Source organism: Marmota marmota, unplaced genomic scaffold, assembly GCF_001458135.2.
Source record: "Marmota marmota marmota unplaced genomic scaffold, marMar, whole genome shotgun sequence".
Taxonomy (NCBI): Eukaryota; Metazoa; Chordata; class Mammalia; order Rodentia; family Sciuridae; genus Marmota; species Marmota marmota.
The window spans coordinates 48065200-48073869 of record NW_025999842.1 but is presented as its reverse complement, the minus strand read 5'-3'; the positions used below and the strand labels follow the sequence as shown (position 1 = coordinate 48073869).

The following is an 8670-nucleotide window of genomic DNA, read 5'->3' as shown; positions in this document are numbered from 1 at the left end:
GCCCCACGCGCGGCGCGGTCGGCCCGGAGTGGGCTGGCGGCAGCCGACAGGGACGCGCGTTCGACCCTTAAAATTCCGACACCCAGCTACCTCACCACAGATGGCTGCTTTTTCTCCTCCTGCGCTGGGGGCGGAGGGTTGGGAGCATTTTTAGGTGAGGTTCAGGGGAAGGACGAGGAGGAGAAAATAAGGAGCCGACGGGATTGAAATTGGCGTCGGAGACGTTGCCTCCAGCAGCCCGACGCCTGTGGTGGACGTTAGTCGGCATACTTCCCAGATGCCAGCCTCCCTAAGGTTAAGTTCTTTTGGTGAGGTTTGCTTGTATTATAAGGGGAGGGGTCTCTGTGTGGAGGCCTTTCTACAGTCGTCTGGAGAATGCCTTTAATTTCCCTGTCACCACAACAGCTGTCTCCACGTTTAAGACCCTGGGTGGGTTGGAGGAAAGGTGGAACCGAGAGGAGCTGTGAATATATTTTCTCTTATCCGAATCACATCTTTTCCTAGTTTCTTGAACTTATTGCATATGAAATGGTATGTGTGTGCCAGGCGTTTTGTTACTGCTATTTAAGCTTTTCTTTTTTTTTTCTTTTCGTGAGTTTTAGTTTTCTTTCATTCTTATTTTTTCAGTCCCTTCTTTATCTCCTCCTCCTGTTTTGTTCTCTCATCAGAATACATTATTTGTGTATTCTTTATGTACAACACTGTATTGAGAATCAGCATTTAGTTACTGTCTTGTCACCTTTCCTCTTGGACTTAGCACTGGAAGCAAACTGAATCAGTTTTTTTGGCTTGGGAAACTGGGATTTAGAATCCTCAATCTCTTAAGAACTAATAGTGCATAAATTCTTTTCACTTTCCCTTGGCAGTCTTTTGCTGTAAGAAATCACTGGCTTGCTGTTGCAGTCACGTTGAGACTGCATTGTATTGTCATTGTTGGATTGTGATAAGGGCCAACCAGTCCCTCCATCAGGCTGCGAGTTTGACGCAACTTTTAAAGAGCTATGCTGTGTCACCTGTCAGAGCTGGAATAATCATTTCTACAATTTGAAAACCACCTTCAAGCCTCAGATTTCTACTCTTTGGAGGTTATTGGAGAACTGTACAAGTGGTAATGGTTTGGAACAATGCTGTGGATTTAGGGCTAATTTAATCCTATCCTGTCTTCCTCACTTCTTGGGCAGAATTCCCACTGAAGTCAGTAGTGGTCTTGTGTGCAGACTGACTGCTGAGAACAAGAGGCTGCTCATTAAGAGTAATAGGAGGGGACAGTTTTCTTTCCTTTTAAAAACACCCCTCTTAAAGAAAGACCTAGTCATAACAGTTCTTTATCTGTTACCTCTGTTAGAAGTAGTTTTTCTACTGTATGCAAAAAGTCTGGAAAGAAAATGTGTAGATAAATCGAGCCACCAATGCTCATACTCTTTGAGATCTAAATTGGATGGGGGGGGGTTTATTTGAAAAGATTAAAAATCACTTACCCTACTAGAATTTCAGTAAAATATTTGCTATTCAGTGTAGAAAACAATATGGGATGTTTTGCAGCAATTAGGTGTGCATATTTTAAAATCTGAAATTTAAGTCCAATTTAAGCAAATTTGGAGATATAGAGGAAAAATCTGAAGGGGTGGCCCACCAAAAAGTTACTGCAAATAGAAAACAAAGAAACGGGAAGCTCTTGCTGTATTTGGAAACCTAACTTTAATATAGCTTGCCCACTTACAGACACATTCTTCAGGAGTTAGTGACTTTAAGGGCCCATGGTTAGATGTGAGAACTCTGAGCTTTCCAAGTTAGCTTTGTACTGATCTGAGTTGGTGAGCTTGTTAGGTTTTTTTGCTTTTTAGCATAATGATCTTGTGGTTTACCCTTTCCAAATTACCAGTTCTAAAGAATTGAGTTTAGAAAACCTAACCAGTGACCAGAATGTAAAAATAGATATTTAAAAATGAGAACCATGTCCACGTGTACTACCCAACACTTGCTTTCAACTAAAAATACTTGCAAAGATGACAAAGCAGTCTTCAACCAAAATATTTATTGGTAAAATTTCTCTGTAATTAGTAATATTGTAGAGTTATGTTTAACATCAAGTTCTGTGCTTAATCACCACTCTCATATTACTGTGGCTAGTGACCTACAAAGTTTTTATCTTCGCCGTTTTATTTAGAAATGTGGGGTTTCTATTTTATTTTTTTTTAATTTTTAAATTTTTAAAAAAATATTTATTTTTTAGTTGTAGTTAGACACAATATCTTTATTTATTTTTATGTGGTATTGGGGATCAAACCCAGGGCCTCGCCTGTGCTAGGCGAGCACTCTACCGCTGAGCTACAACCCCAACCCTGGGTTTCTATTTTATATAGCGAAATGCTAAATATTGTTGAAAGTTTGATTTGTTTCTGTTTTCATAGGAAAGCATGAGATTTTTTCTTTGTTTTTTGAATTGAAGTAGTCTATTTTAAAGCTGTGTGTGAACTTCTGAAAAATATAAATTGCAAGGATTTTTTAAGAAGGCAATAAAAACTTATAGGGATCAATGCCACCAAAGAGTTACATTTTGCATTTCTTAAGTCTGTATTGTTTTACTTGGAGAAAACAAAGGAAATGTGCCTACCTTTTCCACCCCACCTTTATTTAGAAACAATTCCAGTGGGCCTGTTTATTTTTTTCAGATTCAGAATTACTGTACCTAACTACTGGTTATCCTTACAGATTTAAAAGCCTCAAGTAAAGTTTATGCTGGCTTCAGTAGTCAGCAAATACTAGCCAAACCCTAATTTACTGCTCTTTTATAGAATCTTGGATGAACTGTTAGTAGTCCTCAAATCCACTCAGACCTTGTCCCCTCCCCTCAACACACAAACATTTCTAGTCTCTTTGGAAGACTTGTGTAAACAGAAGATTTGTATATGATTCCCCCAGATTCTAGACATAGCATCCCTTGGGAACACCATGTTTTGGTATAAACCAGCAACTTGATATTGGGAAGATTTCTATCTTTCCTCTGTCTGTACCCCAGACTAAAATCTAAAATGGAGTCAATCCCTTGATATTAACTATATGGGAATGGCCTTCAAGTTAGCTATTGATAATATACTTACTTAGAAGTTACAAGTAAGCCAGAAAGGAAAGAAGTTAATCATCTCTTTTATCTAGAAATGATTAAGAGTTATAATTGATTTTGGGGTAGTTTTTCTATAAAGTGTGTATATTTTGTATAAGAGGAGGGACTATTACCTATATTTGCCAGGTGGGGTACACAATGTTTGTACTTAATAAATATTTGGAGAATTAATCAGACTTTTATACATTGAGGTGCTTTTACTAAAGTTGAAAGAGTTGGCTTTACAGAAACTGATTGTAGTTCATGTAGAAATATCACATAGCTAATATAGGTTCTTTTTTTTTTTTTTTTAAACCACTAGACATTGTTTCCCCTTGTTTTGTGGTTGACTTGGAATCTGTGTGGGTTTCTTAGATGTGTGCTTTCCATATTTACAAGGGTAGATAATCTGTACATTATTTCCCTGGTTTTGGGGATAGTATTTATCTTAGAATTTCAGTGGGTTTCTGAATTTTCTCATTTTTAAAGTGTTGTCTCTTCTGCCTTGATATAGTGTAGATGTCATGTGCCCTGTTGAATGCCTTCATACCACCTCAATTTTTTTTTTCAGATTGAAATCGAGCTAATTTTATACTTGTAAAATGGAAACGTGTTTTCACTTCACTGATTCCTCTCATATTGGTATGTTTTCACTTTAGCATATTAGTCAAAAAGTCTGAATATATATAGTCTGGGTCCCAAGTAATCTTTATGCTAATATAGAATAAGTTGGGGCATAAGAGTAGTCTTTTCTGAGATCTCAAAGTTTTTTGTTTTTTTTTTTTTTTGAGAGAGAGAGAGAGAGAGAATGAGAGAGAATTTTTTAATATTTATTTATTTTTTTAGTTTTCGGCGGACACAACATCTTTGTTTGTATGTGGTGCTGAGGATCGAACCTGGGCAGCACGCATGCCAGGCAAGTGCGCTACGGCTTGAGCCACATCCCCAGCCCAAAGTTTTTATTTTAGGTAGCCAAGTTGGAATTTTACTCGTATAAGTTTATTGTCAAGGGGATGGTTTAGTTTTTTCTAGGCTGAGAAACAGAAGGTGGCACAGAAAAAGTTTCAAAGTGATTTTTATCATTGTGTATCTGTAGGACCTTATTACCTAGGTCAGGCAGGTAAACCAAATCTTTCACAGTACAATTTAAAAGCCATTTCTTCTTGCTTTGCTCTTATGGCTGCACTGTCAACCTTAGTGAACGGCTTTTCACATATTTTAAAGACTTAATGTTACCTTTCAGTTGCCTTTTCTAGAATAATTTCATTAAAAAAAAAAAAAAACTTGTCTATATAGGTCTGGTTATCAGCAGTCTAAGGATCTTTTCCAAGTCCTGAATTCAGGTTTCCAGATCCCTTGATGAGCTTCCATACTGTACCCATCATCATTATAACAACAGAGTAGAGTTAATTAGGTTACCTTGAGGGCCAGAAAGGAGCTTAGAGATCTTTTTTTTCATACTGTTGACCTGAAGTAGAGAGTCGGGTTAGTAGCAAGGTATTATGTTGCTCAGGTGGGCCTCAGGGGTTCATAAACTGTCTGAGATTATAAGTCAGGTGGTGTGTTTGTGTGCAAAAGTGTAAGAGATTTGAGAAGGAGAAAGGGAGTATAAGAAATGATTTTGGGAAACAAAAGGCTGCAAATTGCTGATCTAGTTAGATTCTTATTAGGAAATCAAGATCTTAAGAGGTATTCTTTTATTTTTCTCTTTATTATTCATGTTACCCTGTTGCACTTTTATCATTAATCTCCCTCTGTCTGATTGTACTTATTTCCATTCAACTGAATTCTTTAGTTGACCTCCTTTACTCAGTTATCCTGGTTAAATTGAATTCTGAAATAATCTTGGTCACTCATATTCTTATCAGTGAACTTAATGTGTTTTTATTTTCTCACAAATTTCTTTGAAGGATCAGTAATAATCTTTTTAAATCTTTTAAAAAAGATTTTTATCATTTCATCATTTAATATTTTGTTATGTAATATTTTATTATAATATTTTATTTTATTATCTATACTAATTTAATGCTGGTTAGGCTACTTAAACGAGTGACTTTGAGCAAAGTATTTCTCAAAGCTTTCTTTCCTTTAATAAGGGGTTAAAAATCATATCTATTTCATAGACCTATATGAGGATTAAGTAGCTAATGCTTATAAAATGCTTCATGTAGTTCCTGGCATCTGTGAAAATTGTTAGGTTAAGAAAAAACTTAGTGAGTTGCTTGTGAATATGTGGTTAGCACATTTTTTACAGTGGTCAGTAACAATTATCTGTGTGGAAATAGTCTTTTTTGATAGGAGATTGGAATTTCCTATGGTGAAAACAAGTTAAAACCACTTTTATTTTATTGTTATTATTTTTTTTGTTGGTTCTGGAGATCAAATCCAGGGCCTTTTAAAATATATATATATATTTATTTATTTTAGTTGTAAATGGACTTTTATTTTATTTATATGCGGTATTGAGACTCCAACCCAGGGCCTCACACATGCTAGGTAAGTGCTCTACCACTGAGCCACAACCCCAGCCCCATATCCAGGGCCTTTTATATGGTAGGTAAGCACTCTATCAGTGAGCTACTATCATATCCCTAAAACCACTTTTTAATTATTTCAGCATAGACTCTCTCTTTTTTTTTTTTTTTAAAGAGAGAGGGAGAGAGAGAGAGAGAATTTTTTAATATTTATTTATTTTTTTTTTAGTTTTCGGCGGATACAACATCTTTGTTTGTATGTGGTGCTGAGGATCGAACCCGGGCCGCACGCATGCCAGGCGAGTGTGCTACCCCTTGAGGCACATCCCCAGCCCCTCAGCATAGACTCTTTAGAATTTTTGAACTTTTAGAAAAGTCTTACTTAATAAACCCTGTTCATTTTTTTGGTTAATGTCCAAAAGGTGCATATATATGGCAAATCTATGAGAATCTAGTTTTCAGAACACAGGGAGAACATAGTCTTTTTTTGTTGTGTTGCCAGAAGTAACTTGATTTTGAGTGTGAAATATGTGTGCATATAATGTATTATAATTTCCCCTCTCTATAACTGACTGCAGTGAGCTTGCTGAGATAAGGCTAATAGTGGAATTTTTATTGACAATGTTTAACCTTTTGCATATGGCCTTAAAGTGAAACCTTTATAAATTCAGTATACTTCTTATTGTGTATGAAATATACCTGAAGACATATTTTCCCCCAGTGTAGTGTTTTAATTTTAAACTGACTGCCAAAATTAAGAAATAGGAGGTTTTCCATAAATATTTTAGGCTGAAAATATTGGAGGATTGTGGCAATACTGGGCCCATGCTCCTCAGTTGGAAAAACCATCTGTTAGAGATCAGTAGTTCCATACCATTTTGTATGGATAATCCTTTCCCTATATTGTCTCAGTTCCTCCTGTTTTTTTTTTTTTTTTTTCATCTTACCTCTAGACCCCTTCATTCATTTGCATTATCTAGCTGGCTTTTTTAGAGTATTGAGTTTGTGCTTTTACTAAATGTCAATTGACAGAAAAAGGCCTACATGTGTATGACCTTAAAGTGGGTGTTGCTGACAAGTAGGACTTTTCTACCTTTTGAACCAGCAGTTATTTCCTGCCTTTCCCTTTGTGAAGAATGACCTTTGTGTCACAGTCGGAGTCATAGTTTTTGGAACCAATTAATCGGTGTCCAGCATGCATTAGGCCCATAGTAACATGTGGAAAGTGTGGTCTCATTCATTACCTACTGGTCTTAAACATATTTGTTGGTTCTCTAAAGCCCAGGTTTAGTCTCCCACAGCTCAGAGCTGTATTTTATTTGTATATTATTTGGCTTTTTAAAAATATTTTTTATCATTTCATCATTTAATATTTTATTATGTATCAGTCTATCAATTTTAACTGAGAAACTAAAAGAACTTTATTTGGGGTCCTAAGAGTTACAATTTAGGAGACATAGGTTTAGATAGCTCTGAATCAGTATTCGGAAGAAGGCAATGGGAACTTATATGAGCAAACACTGCCAGTTTATTAAATGTTGAGAAAGAATGGGGCAATGTGACTGATAGAAGATAAAAGAATATATACACTTAGTAATGTTCATCAAATAAGAGTTTGATAACCTCTTGATACACTTCTTGAGTCTCTGGGCACAGTGTAATTATGTGGTCATTCTTGTCATTCAGATTCCTGCTGTCAAAAGGTGGAGATGACTAGAGTTCACATTGTAGGCAGCAGCTGGAGACTGCCTAAGTCCTACTTCCTTCATGCCTCCATTTTAAAAGCCTTTCAGTGTTGCTCTCAGCATGAGGTTCCTTTCATTTTCATCCTCTTTAAGATAAGAACTGTTTTGTAAACATAAGTGGATTCATGCTAAAATTTCCTTAATATCATCAATTATCTGTTAGTAATAAGATCTTTGTTTGTCTCAGGTGTCAATTTTTAGAAAAGTTTGTTTGAATCTAGAGCCAGTTGAGATCTCTACATTATAATTCATTGATGGATCTTTTAGAGTAATGAGATTTGATTGCCTCTTCATCTCTTATTTTTCCTTGTAATTCATTTGTTGGAGAAACTTAATTGATTATTCTATATGGTTTCCCACAGTTTGAATTTTGCTGATTTCAACATTGTAGTGTCGTTAACCTATTCTGTCATTTCTTTAGATCCATAATTGAATCTAATTTTTTATGATTATGATTTAGAGGCTTGATCTAATTTTTTCCCTCCTTTTCTTCCTCCCTATAAGTTTGTTCCATAGATGTAGGCCTCTGTTTGACACTTCTCCTTGGTTCGCCTGTATCCTTTAGGCTTGTGGTGCTGTTACCAAGTGCTTTGCCTAATCTATCCTGGATAAATGTATTTTATGCTCTTGGTTGGCTTTGTTCTAGATTCCATCTTAAGTAATCCAGTAAGATCAGAAGTATTGATAATCAATAAACATGTTAAAAAAAAAAGGAAAATGATTGTATTGGAGCATAGACTATAAGTCCCCAGTATAATTGGTACTTTAGGCATATTAATATTGCTCATCCTTTTTCCAGTAATACCTTGGGTAATTTGGTATGACTTTCATTTTACAGATGAAAAATTGAATTTAAAAATTGAATGAGTTGCTCAAGGGCACTCAGCTTGTGTGTGGCTAAAACGTTTGTCTTCTGGAGCCAGTTATTGTTAATTATTTGAGGCTGTTACTCAGAACTTGAAGTTTTGAGGAACCTAGTAACCTCTGTAGCATCTAACATTTTGGTAGAAGACAGACTTCCTTTTCTGGCTGGTTTTCTTTCTCCTAGTTTCTTTTGTAAAGGAGTGATTTTGAAGCAGATCTGAGTACTACTTTTAGTTTTGTGATTCCCCACCCCACCTTGATTTAGTGCTGGGAATTAAATGTGGACCCTTCTATATGATTAAGCTTACAATCTACCACTGAGCTACATCCCCAGCAATTGTGTGATTCTTGGGCTGCTGTGTAGCTGCCTTTGTGGAATTCCCTTTGCTTCTCTTCCCAGGTTCCATGTCTTCTGGACTCCATGTCCTGTTCTTGGTTTAATTCTAATCATGAGCACTTTAGGTAGTTGTCCAGGGAAGTTTAA

General features: G+C 36.1%; 1 protein-coding gene across 1 annotated transcript in view; it reads left to right on the top strand.

The window, feature by feature from the left end:
• Positions 1-54: 54 nt before the first annotated feature.
• Positions 55-8670, top strand: part of Epb41l2 (erythrocyte membrane protein band 4.1 like 2) — a 193626-nt gene continuing 185010 nt past the window's right edge. The window contains exon 1 of the mRNA XM_048798299.1: positions 55-308. The gene's annotated coding sequence lies outside the window, so the exon portion shown is untranslated. The remainder of the gene's footprint in view (positions 309-8670) is intronic.